This window comes from Ambystoma mexicanum, chromosome 14, assembly GCF_040938575.1.
Source record: "Ambystoma mexicanum isolate Mex_15411 chromosome 14, UKY_AmexF1_1, whole genome shotgun sequence".
In the NCBI taxonomy this organism is placed as follows: Eukaryota; Metazoa; Chordata; class Amphibia; order Caudata; family Ambystomatidae; genus Ambystoma; species Ambystoma mexicanum.
Window position 1 is genome coordinate 441,125,083 of NC_090940.1, and position 16,654 is coordinate 441,141,736.

At 48.4% G+C, this 16,654-nt stretch overlaps 1 protein-coding gene across 5 annotated transcripts in view; it reads right to left on the reverse strand.

The window, feature by feature from the left end:
* Positions 1-1,930: 1,930 nt before the first annotated feature.
* ZNF410 (zinc finger protein 410) overlaps positions 1,931-16,654 on the reverse strand; it is a 1,181,063-nt gene continuing 1,166,339 nt past the window's right edge. For all 5 annotated transcript variants that reach the window (XR_011283761.1, XR_011283762.1, XM_069637659.1 and 2 more), the window contains one exon: positions 1,931-3,341. The gene's annotated coding sequence lies outside the window, so the exon portion shown is untranslated. The remainder of the gene's footprint in view (positions 3,342-16,654) is intronic.

Below are 16,654 nucleotides of genomic sequence, written 5' to 3' on the forward strand. Positions count from 1 at the left end.
ATCAAGATCCTACATCGGTGGCATAACTCCCCGTATCAACTGGCGAGAATGTACCAGGGGTAATCTCAGAATGTTTGAGGTGTGGTCAAAGACAGACAGATTTTTGGCATATGTGGTGGAAGGGTGGGGAGGTCCAAGATTACTGGAAAGAGGTGCTATCTTTGATCAGGGACCTGGACGGAGAGCCAAGACTGTGGATGCCAGAGTTAGTCTTATTGGGGTTTAACAGAGATGCAGAGGGGAACCAATGTTGGGACACGTGTCAAACACTATGCTGATGGTGCCGAGAAGTTGCATGGCTCACTTCTGGAAGAGGTTGGTGCATCCCTCAAAGGGGGAATGTCTAAGCAAGGTGTGGGACCATATGGAAAGGCTTGCATACCTGCTTCAAGAATCAAAACATAACATTGAACTGGGGATGGCTACTCTTTTTGGAGAAATATCCGACCGCGGGAACTTGAGGGATTGTAAACAACATCTTCCATCACATACAGTATGCTAGAACAGTACATAGGAGGGGAGGGGGTAGAGGGAGAAGAGGGTTTCTGTTGCACTGTGGTGCTATAAAGTGTTATTGCTTGTCAAGTTCAGGGGTCTTCATAACTAAGTTTCTTTACGCTTATAAACAAAATGTAAATATAAAAAAAAGTGTGCAACGCGGATTGGCTCAACAGGAGTAGCTGATGATCAAATGTTGCACACTGAACCAACATGATCAGCAGAGACGTTGCTACCATTAGTCACCAAGAACACACACACAAGCCATCTAATAGGCTTTAAAAAAAATGAAATGTTTTTGAAAAAAATGGCATACTGAAAAACAAATGCTTCTGCAATTTAACACATCTGTGAACATAATAAAAACTTTGAACAGGGTTTTTTTTATCAACTGAAAATTATTTAAAAAAACAACAGACACAAGTGTTGCCTTGGTGCCCATAACGAGCCTGCATCTGCTCACTGTGCACTCTTTAGGGATTCTATTTCAATCCACAAAACTTGGAGTTGGCAAGCCACAGTCCGCTCGAGCAATTTTGCTGTAAGGGACGCAGTCAGGTGACCTTTAAATTATGTCTATCTTCAGCGGGATCCAAGAACATTTCTTTAAATAATGCTACAGTCCACTGTCCGTTAAGCACGGTGGGCACCCTGGAAGGTATCAGAAAGAATTTACTAGATGTTTGCAACCATGCTGGGCAAGTCCATTGAAGGACTAGCACATCATTTCCTGGAACAAGGGCTTTGAAATCTTGGCGCATGGCCGACCAGGGCGGGACTGCCTGAAGGGTAATTGATGAAAATGGAGTTATGAATACCATTTGTAAATTATCTAATACAGAGCAGGGACATTGGCATGCTAGTCCATTTATTCTCTTCTTTATGGGGAACATGCAACTTAATTTTTTTATTAAACACGTCCCAGAAATGTATCCCTTTCTGGATGCGAATTGGACAATCTGTTAAACCTACTGATTTGTGAAGGTTATTAGTTCTGATTTCTTCATTTATTTTGTTCCTCCCCTTTCTCCAACTTAAAATTCCAGCCTGATGGTACTGTGTTCAGTCACTGTAGAGTGACTTTACACGTCTATTTTACCGTAGGTTGGTAAACAAAGCCTTTTGCGGGTTACAAGATGAGAGGCAAACACCGAGCCTGAAGTGCTTTAGAGCAGTTTGCTACAGGGTTCTGTGAAATGTGCAGGCATTAGGGGCTTTGGTGTAGGAGCGGGACTGAACTTTGTGAAGGGGCGTTATTGGTATGGTAATGCACTATTAACATGTCTGCAGGGAGTTTTTTAACCCACCACTACCACACCAAACTAGCATACAGACATAATTCTCATATATAACTCATAATTGCTGAAAACCATGTTAAAGAGACTATTAACTGCAAAGCACACAACATGCAGTAAACACTCAACAGAGCCCATTTGGTTTCAAGAAAAGTTTTTAGTTCATCAAAAGCTTGTGACCATTCACTTTCAACAGTTTGGTGGGTTATGTCACAAAACACTAACCTGATTTTATCACGAGCTGAGCGCTAAACTGTTTCACTCGAAGGGAAACATGTCCCTCATTTGAGGAATCCACTCAGAGAGGTATCTGATGTTGGTACATAACAAATTCTTCAGAAATATCAATGCAAAAGATATCTCGACCACCACTAAACATAGGCATAATTGCTTCTCCATTACTTTTCCATACCAAACCTTTGTGAACACCCTTCCAAGCCCCACGCATGTGATATTGTAAAAGCAATTTAAGCATCATCGCTTTAATTAACTCTTGCATGCTCTCTGATCACTATGTGTAACTGAGAAGCCTCCTAAGCAGCTGCGATTTGAACTTCTTCCAGATGAGAAAACAGCCTTTTAGAAAGCGTGCATGATAGCACCCCACACTGGTAACACGCTAGTAACGCGCTGGTAACCATAGCATCAAAACTGCCACTTAAAGTTGAACAGCTAACGCTGTCAAGCTAGCAGCGCATAGTACCTAAGCATAAACTGCGGTGTTCCCAGTGCTCCTCAACGGTGTTTGAAGCTTTGTAAGGTTGTTCAGTGTAAATAAGTTTCAAATGAAATAATAACTAATATTTTACGTTGCAAGCACAATATTTATCTACAGAAAAGAACACCTCAATCACCTAGGTCAGAACGAACATGATCCAATATTTAAATTAACAATCACTAAAACTAAGGAAGAGGTTGTATGGCACAGGCCACATAACGTTTATGAAACCTACTACTATGAATCACCCTGTTTGCTCTTTGAGCATGACCCAACCACAATTCTAAAGACGTTAACCCCATCAGATAGGCAATGTCAGAAACTGCAGCATGTTTGACAACTTGTACTGAGTGGCGCATGGGGGAGTCGGCAAAACTGGACCATTAAACCAACATCAGTACAGTTCAACACTTCAGATAACTTTACTTGCTGCAGAATGCAAATAGTTAACTGACAGGTTATGGAGAAGGAAGAGATGTGTACTGAATTCACACCATCACACAAGACTGGATCCCGATCTGAAGCATGCTTCTGATATAGTTCCAAAGGTTTGGGCCAAGCAGGTTTCACAAACTCCATGAATCTGGACAACAATGGAATTGTCTTGGACTGTTCAGAAGGAAGCACCATTCTCTGTAATGTGTGCAGATCATCCACATAACTGCTGCAAAAGGCTTCCCATTCTGGCGCATTTGTTTCTGAACAGCAGAAAGGATGAAACTTGGAGAAAGCACTGCACCACCAGAGGTCTGTGTCATGTATTATCCAGATTAGTTTAGGCCTGTCCGTCCGACCTTGGCAGTTCGTACAGCTTCTTAAACCGTCAGCACCTGAAATAAACACAGACACATTGGTATAGTTTAAACATGTTTACAACTAACAAGTGGACAAAATTTGGATGCCATGAACATAGTCTTTTTTTTGGGATATCTTGAACAATTCCATAATAAACAGGAAGGCCAAAAGGATACTCCCAGTAGCAGCAAGGACACAAAACAACATGAAAGAAACAAAAGATAAAAGAGTTCTTGTCTATTTAGAGGCGTTACTTCAAGTACAAAGTCAATGACCATTGTGACGAATCCCAGGGTATTGCGACCGCTTCTATAGGGGCACCCCCTTCCCATAAGGCCAGGGAGGTGAGGCCGCTACTCAATAGTCCCCCTGGTGGTGGTACTCAGCAGGTGCATTTCATGGGAGGGTAAACCCCCTATAGGACCAGTGACGATTATTGTGGGAGAACGCAGTATCCCCGCCAGCCACCTGACCCTAGACCCCGCCCCCCCCTTCCTACATGCCTAACAACCACCCCTTCCCTGTTAGGGTCATGAGTTGTCACCCTACCATTCCCCAATCCTGTATATGTTTTTGTAGAGTAGGGAATGGTAATCTTCCAGAAAACACTGAGACAAGGAAGAGTACTATGCACTTTTGGGCGAATGATGATAATAGTACTGAGACGAAGAAGATGCATCTATTAATGAGGATCAGTTGTGAAAACCGAAGTGCCCAGTCTAGTCTCTTCCATCACCCGGTTGGCCCAGAGATATTCAAAAGCAAAGAGGGAGAAACGGGAAAAAGTCTTCCTCTGGGTATAGACTGGGTGTTAGGCAGCCGGTGCGCACACTGACAGAGAAGGAGCAGGAAAGGACTAGACAGTGTCCCGGTGAGAGGCTTGCCCAGGGGAGCTCTGGAGAGACTGTTTCGAGACAGGAAGAAAGAGTAAGAAATTTGCGCCGGTCCAGGGAGCTTGGGCACCCGAAGAAATACTGTCTGCCTGCTGGGAAGGTCTGCCAAGCCAACGCGAAGCTGTGAGAACCAAAGAAACACCCAAACGAGGTTGGGAAGGCCAGAAGTCGATAAACAGAACCAGTGAGCCCGCAGCAGAGGGTTGGAACACCGGGACACTAGCAGGTAAGCATCAGAAAGCACTGCTTAGTGAAAGCTGGGTCTGGGACCCACATTTAATAAGAAGATAAGGAACAAGTTACTTACCTGTAACTGTTGTTCTCCAGCATGGGTCTGGCATGGATTCACATGCTCATGAATATTCCCTGTCGTCAGGCTGGGAATCCTCGGTAAAGAAAAATAAGTATCAGTTTCGTTTCTGATCTGTCTTTCGTAGTAGTAACCAATCACTGATCTCTGCGTCATACTGACCACAGCCAATGACTGCCCTCTCCCTAAGCCCCGCCTCTGGCAGCCATCCTCAGATTTGGTAGCACGTGAAGTGGCAGTATGACCAAGTGAAGAGCCGCAGAGGGGTAGGCGGGAGGGTTCGCATGTGAATCCATGCCAGACCCATACTGGAGAACAACAGTTACAGGTAAGTAACTTGTTCCTTCTCCAGCATGGGGTCTGGCATGGATTCACATGCTCATGAATAAAAGAATACATAGCAGTACACACATGCACAACCACGGGAGGTGGCAAAGGCTCAACATTAAGCATAACATCCAAAACTCAACATTAAGCAATTCTTACCTCCTCACCAGGCTCACCTTTAGCGAACAGGTTGCGCAGCACTGCTTGGCCGACCCTGGACTCCTCCCTGGAATCCCGATCGACGCAGTAGAATTTCGTGAAGGTGTGCGTCGACCTCCACGTAGCAGCCCTGCAGATGTCCAGCAAGGGCACACCAGATAGGAACGCCGTGGTAGCTGCGATCGCTCTGGTGGAATGGGCTCTCGGACGGCCAGGCAGCGGTCGGTTTGCCAACCGATGACAGTACATGATACAGCTGGAGAGCCATCTGGAAATGGAAGCCTTCGAGAGAGCCTTCCCCTGATTGACAGGTCCAAAGTTCACAAAAAGTTGTGGCGTCTTCCGAAAACTCTTCGTGTGGTCCACGTAGAACTGCAGCGCTCAAGCCACATCAAGCGAGTGCAAAGTCCTTTCAGCCGGCGACGAAGGCGACGCGAAGAAAACAGGCAACACCAAGGCTTCGTTGAGGTGGAAGTCCGACGGCACCTTGGGCATGAAGGAGGGGTGCGTCCTGAGCACTACCCTTGTGTCGTGAAAAGTCAAGTACGGGAGCTTGCAGGAAAGGGCCTGGATCTCTCCCACCCCTCGTGCGGAGGTGATGGCCACAAGAAACGCTGTTTTCCACGACAAGAACTTCAACGGAGCTGAGTGCAGAGGCTCGAACGGAGGTCCCATGAGCTTGGTCAGCACCACGTTGAGCTCCCACGCCGGGGCCGGGGTCTTCACTGGTGGGAACGATCTGAACAGTCCCTTCATGAATTCTTTCACCAGACGATGAGACCACAAAGACGTCTGTCCCGTGGTTCTGGTGTATCGGGAGATCGCAGCAAGAATCTTGATGGAAGCGTGCGCCAGTCCAGCCTTGGCCAGCGTCACCAGGTACGGCAGTACTTGAGGAGCCGTAATCCGTAGAGGGTTAATCTTCTGTGCGTGGCACCAGACAGAGAACCTCTTCCATTTTTGTCCGTAGCATTTAAGAGTTGAGGACGCCCCCTGGCCTTTGCAAGAACCTCTCTGCAGTAGGCCGGTATGTCGTAACCTCCAAACTCTAACGCTGCAGGAGCCAGGCCTGCAAGTTCAGCGACTTCGGGTCGTGATGGAGGATGGCGCCTCCTTCCCTGGAGAGAAGATCCGCGTCCACTGGCAGCTTGATTGACGGGGACGCTGACAAGTCCAGAAGGTCCGGGAACCATATCTGCCTCAGCCACGCAGGTGCGACGAGGATCATCCTGCACCGTGACCTCTTGAGCTGGTTGATGAGCTGGATCAGCAGCGGCAATGGAGGGAACGCATATAGGAACAGGCCCTCCCAGGGGAACGAGAAAGCATCGCCCATGCTCCTCGGCTGGTGAAACCTGCTGGCGAACCTCCGGCACTTGGAGTTCGTCGCTGTCGCAAACAGATCGATCTGGGGTGTGCCCCACCGTCGGAAGAGGCAGTCCACTAGATCCTGTCGTAGTTCCCACTCGTGGCACGAGCGCAGCTCTCTGCTGAGCGAGTCGGCGATGGTTTTTTTTATCCCTGCCAGATGAAACGGCACCAGAAACATCCCTTGGGCGACGGCCCAATGCTACAGATCCTGAGCCTCCTTTGACAGGGCTGGGGATCTGGTACCGCCCTGCTTCCTGATGTAGAACATGGTGGTGGTGTTGTCGGTGAAGATCCTCACCACCTTGCCCTTGAGGGACGGAAGAAAGGACCTGAGGGCTCAAAACACTGCACAGAGTTCCAGGACGTTGATATGGAGGGACTTCTCCGTCGGTAGCCAAAGGCCCCTCGCGTGCAGATTTTCGGTGTGCGCTCCCCATCCTTCCAGGGAGGCATCCGTGGTCACTGTCTTCTGGTGGCCCGGGGTCTGGAAGTCCATGCCAGCCGTCAGATGCGCGTGGGTGCCCCACCACCGGATTGCTCGTCGGAAGCTCTCGTCGAGTGTGATCCTGTCCTCGAAGCTGCCCGTCGTCTGGATCCAGCGAGCGTCCAGGAACTCCTGTAACGGGCGCATCCGAAGCCTGCACAGGCGGATGAGATAAATGCAAGAAGACATCATTCCGAGGAGGGACTTGATGGACCTCACCCTGGCCGTGTCCGCAACCAGCATCCGCTGCACCTTGCCCAAGATGGCCCTCATCCTTTCCTCCGACGGAGAGGCCAGAAGCGCCACTGTGTCGAGCTTTGCTCCCAGAAACAGTGCGTCTTGAGCGGGCACCAGGTGGGACTTGGCGTAGTTTATGGAGAATCCCAGGTCCGTGAGTAGTTGGACGGTCCTCGCTGTGTGCTCCGCGGCGAGCTCCTTTGTCTTTGCTCGGATGAGCCAGTCGTCCAGGTAGGGGTAGACGTGGATCCCCTCCAAGCGCAGCCGCGCCGCCACCGGTGCGAGGCACTTGGTGAACACCCTGGGTGCCGACCTCAATCCGAAGGGAAGGGCTCTGAACTGGTAGTGACGCCCTTGGACCACAAATCTGAGAAACTTTCGGTGTCCCTTTAGGATGGGGATAAGGAAGTAGGCATCCTCCAAATCCAATGACGACAGGAAATCGCCCTCCTCCAGCTGACCCAGGATGTGCTGGAGGGTGACCATCTGGAAATTCTGTGCCTTGATGAATTTGTTCAGTCGTCGTAGGTCCAGGATGGGACGCCATCCTCCAGTCTTCTTCTTCACGAGGATGTATCTTGAGTAAACTCCAGAGCCCCGAAGCCTCTTTGGGACGAGCTCGATGGCGCCTTTCTTGAGCATCGCCTTTACCTCCAAGAGAAGTTGAGGGACGTGATGTTCCTTCCTGGCCACGGAGGGGACGTGCGGGCACTTCTTTAGAAACTCGAGCGCGTGACCCTGGGCCAGGGCGTCCAGCACCCAACGGTCGGTGGAGATGGACTCCCACACGCTGACGAAGCTCGCCAGCCGGCCTCCCACCGGGGTGCTTCGGTGGGGGCCCGACCCCACGGCCGGTTCAGTCCTGCTTCGACGAGGCTTTGCCGCCTTGTCCTCCTTGGCGACGATGGCGGGGTCCGCCCGACTTGCCTCGTCCCCTGTAGGCTTCCTGTGACGACGAACAGGCCGCTTGACGATAGGTGGAAAATCCGCCGCCGGAACCTTTGGAGGCACCCTGCCTGCCTCCGCCGCTCCGAAAGGGCGGCGGTCGTTGCTGGAGAACACCAAGAGCCCGGGCCGTCTCCGTCTTGATGGCTTGTAGGGAATTGTCTACTGTTTTCCCAAACAGGTTGCTCCCGTCGAACGGCATGTCCAAGACTCTGGTCTGCACGTCCTGACGGAAGTCAGTTGCCTTGAGGCATCCACGCCATCCAAGGCACACGCCGTTGCCCAACTGGCGAAATCCAGTGTCAGCGATGTCCGTCGCTATCGTAATGGCGTGTTCCGACACCACTTCTCCTTCCTGCAAGATCTCTAGGGCCTCCGCCCTCTTGTCGTCTGGTAAGAAGTCCAGCAGGGGGGCGATTTTGTACCACAATTCCCTGTCGTAGCGGGCTACGATAGCCAAGGCGTTGGCAGCCTTAATCGTCGTAGCTGCCGATGAGATGACTCTGCGTCCCATCGTGTCCAATTTCTTTCCCTCGCCGTCCGGCGGGGAGGTTGACGTAGAGGCCGAGGCCCCCCCCCCCACTTTCTTCCTGGCCGCCGCGGAGACGACCGAGTCCGGGGTCGGCTGTGCCCGAAGGCACAAGGGGGCCGCGTCCAGGACCCGGTACTACTTCTCGTACCGATCCCTTCTCGCAGGCGTTGTGGATGGGTTCTTGAGAAGGGCGAGACCCTCATCCCAGATATCGTCCAGTAGAGGTACAGCGAGGACCGTCTTCCTCTTGGTCTCGCGCCGTTGATAAAGGAAACCTTCCTTCTTCTTCTCTTCCGGGCAGAGCTGGAAAAGCTCGGATGCCCTGGCGATCATGGCATGAAACGATCCAATCTCGTCGGGCGGGGAAGCCCGGGGAGGAGGTGACGACGGGAGATCCTCGTCGTAAACCTCATCGTCTGTGCCCGTCACGGCCGTGTCAGTCCCTGTATCATCCCCACGGGTCGTGGACGGGGAGGAGGGCTGAGCAGGGCGCGATGGTTGAAAAGGAGGTGGAGGATGAATCCTTCTTCTCTTAGGAGGAGGGCTCCCAGAAGGGCCTGGCTCCGGGTCCCCCGCCGGGAGAGGTTCCTCCGTTGGTGGTAACGGCAATCTCGTCCTTATCTCCGAGCATAAGGACTGTATAGCCAACAAAATGGCTGCCGAGTTGTCTTGTGGCACTGGTTGAGGGGAGTCCGACGGGCGGTCAGGAGCCCCATCGGCGTTCTCGTCGTCTCCTACGTCGGGGTCCCTCCCGACGGGCTGGTCTTCTTCCACGCCAACGCTGTGGCTTAAGACTTCGATCAGCTCCTCCTCAGAGGTTGAGGCCAAATCCACGACGACCTCCTGCCCCCCCTTTTTCTTCTCCGTCGGAGGTTTCACAGGGGTCCTGTCGATGGGCATGAAAGAGGACTCCCTCCGCGGTGGCAGGGAGACTCTGGGCCCCGAGGTCGCCACCACTGGTGTAGCCTCCACAGGCTGAGCCAGGGCCGCCGCGACTGTCTCGATAGAGGCCTTGGCCGGGTGGATTAAGGCTTTCACCACCTTAGGTGCGCTCACCGCCTTCTCCTTGGGGGGAAGGTCACCGCCTCGCTCCCCCTCCGATGGGGCCTTCGAGCTCGACTGGGGTCTCTCCAGGAGCTTCGCCGGGTGCTCGGCCTTCCTCTTACCCGAGCCAGAGCGTTGGCTCGTGGTTGATGGCGCCGGGGAGGATGTGCCCTGCCTGGCGCCCGTAGAGCCCGACCGTTCGGCGCTCCCGGTGCCAGCGGACTCGCAGTGCTTGGCCTTCTGTTGGACCCCCGTCGCCGGGGCGCCCTCAAAGGTCTTAGAAGACCGCTCGGACTTCTTCTTCTTCTTCTCGCCTGACGGGCTCTTCCCTTCCAGCCAGTTGGCGAGACGCAGATGGCGGTCCTTCATGGTCCGCTCCAACATATTGCCGCAAAACGCACAGTCCTTCTCCACGTGCGTCTTGTCCTCATGCAGGCAGTAGAGGCAAAGGGAGTGTTCGTCCTCCTTAAAGACATTCTGAAGCTGGCATCCAGGGCAGACCCTGAACAGCTTTCCGGGCGTCGAGCTTCCCTTCTCCTGGGCCATGATCGAGATGGGCCTGAGAAACTTCTGGAGTCCTCCAAAAGCGTGGCTCGACAAAATCTTCACCCTTGAGGGGCGTAGAAGAATCCGACACGGGTCCCCGTTGATCGGATAAAGAAACGGTGGAGCTTGAGGCTCTTTTGACCGAAAAAGAGAAAATTTTCCTAAGAAAAAGCGCGAAAAAAGCACTAAAGCTCGAGAGCAATAGCACGAGGATCCCAACACTTGAACGTGCGGTAAAAATCTGAAGATGGCTGCCAGAGGCGGGGCTTAGGGAGATGGCAGTCATTGGCTGTGGTCAGTATGACGCAGAGATCAGTGATTGGTTACTACTACGAAAGACAGATCAGAAACAAAACTGATACTGATTTTTCTTTACCGAGGATTCCCAGCCTGACGACGGGGAATATTCATGAGCATGTGAATCCATGCCAGACCCCATGCTGGAGAACTTTTTCCTTATGGCAGTTACTATCATATCTGGAAACCAGATATGCCTAAAACAAGCAGAAGAGAAGGCAATCAATAAATAAGGGTCTGGACCCGAGAGAAAAGAACATTAAGAAACCTGGCAGGTTGGTGAACCAGGTGCATTTCTTAAGGACAGGGAGAACCTCAGAAACTGTTTGAAACTGCCTGCACTATAATCTTCACAGTCCCAGTACTTGGTGAGTCTGGGAGACCAAATAGATTGGAGGGATTGGAAAACCTGAGACAGTGCATCAATTGAGTGAGGCCAGGGGAAGGGAGGTATATCCCCCTGGCATTGAACATTGTATGCAGTCAAGGGAAGAGAGGCATTCTCTTGGCCTAGAGAATTGTCAAAAGAAGAAACCAGGACAATGGAGTTATTTGCCCTGGTTGTTGTGGTACAAGAATTGCCAAGAGAAGGAACCAGTGCAAATGAGTTGTTGCCCCTGGTTGTTGTAGTAAAATAATTAGCAAGAGAAGGAACCAGGGCAAGCAAGTTATTTCCCCTAGTTGTTGTGGTACAAGAATTTCAAAGAGAAGGAACCAGAGCAAGGGAGTCATTACCCCTGGTTGCTGCGAAGCTTGCGTTACAAAGAAATATCTAAGAACTTTATGGAACTTGGTTTTAAATTTAAGAATTTGGGGTTTGGTACTTCTGTTTGGAGCTCTCCTGAAAAGGGGAACACAACTAAAAGATGGGAGACATTCTTCCACAATAACTCTTCCCCTATTTCGATTGGATCTACAGCCTATTCTTCTGAGTCAAGAAGACATTCTGTTCTTTATAGTGTGAGGGATGGAAATAGGCTTTTGACTTGTGAGTGGACTATTTAATTAAGACGAAGACATCCTGACCGTTTCCTTAGTTTTGGTTGAGACAGGGAATTATATATATATATATATATGCAAATGAAAGCGAATCAAGACCGCAAAGTCTTGTTTACTTTTGTAAGCTGCACTCCCATCAACAGTAAAATGGGGTTTTCTTTCTTTTTTGAACTTTAATAAAAGTTTATATCAACCAACATGAGCCCACTGTGTCCTCCTCCTCCTCCTATCCCTCATCAATATTCATGAGGAAAGATTTGCATGCATTTAGAATTGTATTCAGGTTTATCTCATGAATATTAATGAGGTGTATCCTGAAAATGTGACATGAATCCAGCCCTCGAAGTTTGGAGTTGGACAACCCTAAACCAATCACACCACTGGGCCACCTCCAAAGCAACACATCACCAGAAAAGTGCTACCAACAGTGAAGAGGAAACTATGATAACACATATTAGACTAACAAACAAGAATAGAAAAACACAACATAGCTATTGAATACACCTAGAGCTGCACATGAATGCCAGGCCGACACCTTGAGTTTTGTATGTGCCAAATGTACTCAAGCGGTAGATAGAAATGGTACTTAATACCCACCTATCCGGTACAAGATGGTTTTTGGAAGAAGCCGATCTTATTCTCAATTGCCTACTAATGTTTCTGCTAAACATGGCCCGTGTGATTGAGTGGCACAGCCTTCTTCAGGGCATAGCAGGCTTCATAGGAGGTGTACCATAGTGATGTCTACCAAGGTAACAATCACATAATTTTAACAAGCACATAATAAAATAAAATGAAAAAACACGAGACAAAAAATAAAAGAAAGAATGATTGCAAATTTAGAAAACCTACTCGATTGCGTGCTTGCACATTCCCAAATTCGGAAAACATCAAACAGGCTTTTTAGTGCAGGTCAGTTTCCCAAACATTTCAAAACCCAACACACTGGTGGAGTCTGCAAAAAAGAACCACAATCGATTCCAATTAAATTTGCGCCAATGGTATCAATGTTCATATGCCCAATTGCAGATACTGATAATCAATTGTCCAATTTCAGAAAGTAATAGAGCAAGTACACGTTTTAAATCTTAATGCCTTATTCTGCTCATGATTATAGAAGTGGCAATTCCCACGTTAGACACTGTTCCATTTGCAGAGACCAATGTTCCATCTGCAAAAACCAAAACAGGGCTGCATTAGCCTACCACCTCAGCACTCGTCCCCCATTGGGGAACTCAATTACATAGCGTCCTGACAAAAAGGAGCCCAACTTGAATCCAGTTCATGGAAGAATCACTTCTATTTCACTTATCCAAGGAAAGTTGCAGGGAAACCTGTGCAAAAACAAAATCAGCCTTCACATGCTACATGCCATTTAATGAAGCAAAATATATTACGTGACTGTTACAGCGACATAACGAACGTGGCCAGTGGCCATCTTGGCATTGGAAGGACGATCCTGTTCAGGACCAGACTGAATCTCTCATCAAAGCAAAAGTAAAATAAAAATGAAAATAAAAGTAATAATAAAAAGCTGGATCATTTCACAAGTAAAACTAGTCATCTGTCTAGAGTAACAAAGAAATGGCATGGGAACATCTATCAGCCAGTTTAGCGTGTTTGCAGAGGCCATGGGGCTGGGCCCTCAAATTCGAAGAGTACAATCAATGCAAGAGAACTTAATGGGCCATGTATGCTCATAATAATCCAGACCATTGAGTTTCTTCATTTAAACCCGTTTCATAGGTTTTAAGAAGAAGAAGAATCCATTGTTGCTCAAGTCGAAAGAGCCGATTCGAAGTTCTGAAATCATTTAAATCAGGTTTAACCACATCAATCACCATCCAATGCAAATCGCAATCACAGTGATTATGGGCCATATTATGCATCCTAGACCTGTGCTTACAAATTTGCGTAGTCACTTTTCTAGTTGTCATGCCTAAATAGATTTTATGGCAGGGAGACAGAATCATGTAAATTACATTCTTTGTGTTGCAATTAGAATTACATTTTAATATCCAAGTTATATCATTGTGGATAAACACAGTGCCTCTAACACAAAATTCGCAGACACTGCAGGTTCCGCAAGGGAAGTGACCTAACACTTGTTACGCTCACCTGATATCCACGGGGACGCCACTCAGCCCTAACTGGAAGATTAGCACTCTGGAACCCTCTCCCTTGATAATGTGTTGGACGTGGATAGCGCCTGCAATACAGGAGAACTGGTTTTAAGGCTTAAATGTCCCTCTTGGATTGATTCCCACCTCCCACAGCCTCGAATTCCTCCCTTAAGTCTAGTCTCTCTGTACCTTAATATTAGGTATGGTGTGCTCTCCGTCATGCGTCTCTGTGCAGGGGCGCGTTGGAGGTGTGGGTGTGCGCAGCACTTTCTTGCCTTTTCTTTTGCTAAACTGTGCCTGCGCCGCTTCCTTTGCAGGTCGTTATGATGTTCCGGCTGCTGTGATGTTCCAAGATCAAGGAGAAGCTGCACCTGGTAAGTGGTTTTCGGTGTCCTTCCGTGGCCATGAGCAAGCGCTCACTTAATGTCTCTCTGTCTTTTTCAGGTTGCTGCAGCATTCTAAAAATGGATGCAGCGTTGTAATGAAGAATCCCCGGATCGCGTGTATTCAGGTGAGCAGCTAGTGGTAGTTGGAAGCTGGAAGATTTAAGACCAAAGCCAGGCTGCTACTTACAGGTAAGCGCTGAATAATGGTGTTCTTCTTCTTCCAGATACAGGATTCAGCATGTGGCAGGATGAAAGAAACACTGAAGATCAGAACTGAACACGGTGAGCGTTACGCTGCTAACTGCAGAATAACGCAAAGCATGTGCTGCTGTTTGGGTGTGGCTTATATAGTCCAGGTAAAGTATTTCCGGGTAAAGTAGTCCCAGGCCCGGCCACACCTGAAAGACTAGACCGCATAGCTCAGTTCTTTGGAACTGAGCTATGTGAGTGCCTCCATGTTAACTGAAGCCCCAATCCAAATGTTGTCTTCCACATAACAGTATGAGCCTGGCGCCAAAGGCGCCAGGACTGGCTCTAAGAGAGTCCCTGATGGTGTTTTGTGGCCCTTGAGGCCACAATGGAAGCATGTAACCTGGCCCCAGCCGAAATGCTGGTTTGGCCATGATGACCAGGGGCATGAATCATGACAGCACTCCCCCCCCCCCCCCCCCCAAGGCCCCTCTCACAGTAGTTATTCTGCCTGGCCCTGGTTTAGTTGGATGATTTTGATGGAAAAGTTTTACCAAGCTTGGTGCGTGGATGTTCTCACTTGGTTCCCACGTTCTGTCCTGAGGACCATATCCTTTCCAATCTACTAAATAATATAGTTGACATCTAGTGCATTTTGAATCCAGGATGTCTTTAACTTCAAACTCTGGTTCTCCGTCTATCAGTACTGGTTTTGGTGGTATTGTAACTCAAGTTCCAAGTTGCACAGGTTTTAGGAGTGATACATGGAATACAGGATGGATGTTTATGTTTGGTGGCAGGGTTAGTTTAACAGCTACTGGGTTTATTATAGACTCAATGGTGAAAGGTCCTAGATATCGTGGGCGAAAGGTCCGGGTTCCTTTTATTGGCACATGTTTTGACGCTAACCAGACTTCGTCTCAAACTCGGTAATCAGGAGCCTTTCTGAGATGTTGATCAGAGAATTTCTTTTTTCTTTCTTTAGCTTGAAGTAAATGTCCAGTTGGCTCTTTGAAGGCTTGAGTAATGGTTCTATGTAAGGTTTTCACTGCTGGCCTCTGCAGAGCCCTGGGAGCATCTAATTCAGAGGTGCGAGGATGCCTACCATATAGGGTATAGAAAGGAGTTTGTCCCGTGCTGGTATGGAGGGAATTATTATAGGCATATTCTGCTATCCATAGTAAATCCTTCCAACCTTCTTCAACTTGGTGTAACATACAACGTAGGTATTGTTCGAGTGTCTGGTTTGTCCTTTCCGTTTGGCCATCCGTTTGGGGATGATGGCTGGTGGATAATCGAATATCGATTTGGGCCATTGAACAGCACTTCTTCCAGAAGCTAGATACAAATTGACTACCTCAATTTGAAATCCGGACAGAAGGAAAACCGTGAATTTGTACTATATGTTCCAGAAAGAGCTTTAAATGCAATGAAGTATGCCATCTTAGAAAATAAATCTACAACCACTAGGATGGTGTTGAATCCTTGACTGGGAGGTAAGTCTGTGATAAAATCGAGAGAAAGTGTATGCCAAGGTACGGGTGGAATTTCCAAGGGTTGTAGGAGACCAGCTGGTTTTTGCTTTTAAGATTTATTTTGTGCGCACACACCACAGGAAAGGATGAAGTGGATAATGTCTTTGCACCATGTTGGCCACCAATAGTTTCTTTTTACTTTGGCGAAGGCTTTGGCAATTCCTGGATGACCTTCCATCAAAGAGTCCTGATAACCGGAGATGACTTGCTCTTGTAATTCTTTACTTGGCAGATATAAACGATCTTTGAAATATGGTAGTTGATCCTTAATTATGTGATGAACGTTTTGAGTACTCCATTTTTGTAAGGTCTTGGGATTCATTAAGAGTTGGATCTTGTTATGGAGTTCACTATGGGTTAGTGTTGTTGTCAGGCCTAATAATTTGTCATTCTGAATGATAGCTACTGGATCTGTGTATACTTTTTCATCAATACCCATACGGGATAGAGCGTCAGCTTTTCCATTTCGGACTCCTGGTCGATATGTGATCACTTAGTCATATTCTGCAAAGAAAAGTTCCCATTGCAGCTGATGTGAAAATTGAGCTTTTGCAGTTTTTAAGTATTGAAGATTTTGATGATCAGTAATCACAGTGATGGTATGTCTGGCACCTAAGAGATAATGTTGCCAAGCCTTGAAAGCTGATTTGATAGCTAGAAGTTCTTTGTCCGTGATAGCATAATTTAGTTCTGGAGGCGTGCATTTGCGTGACCAGAAGGCCACAGGATGCAGCTGGCCGGTATCGGGATCCCTTTGTGAAAGAACTGCTCCCATTGCCATGCTAGAGGTTTCCGTTTCCACCACATAAGGGAGATCTGGGCGAGGGTGTCGAAGAATTGGGGCAGAAGTAAATCTTTTCTTGAGTTCTAGAAAAGCCCTTTCTGCTTCTTCTGTCCATTGGAATTTCTTATTTTTTTTTTCTTAACAATGAGGTGATCGGGGGCACTATCTGAGAAAAGCCTGGGATGAA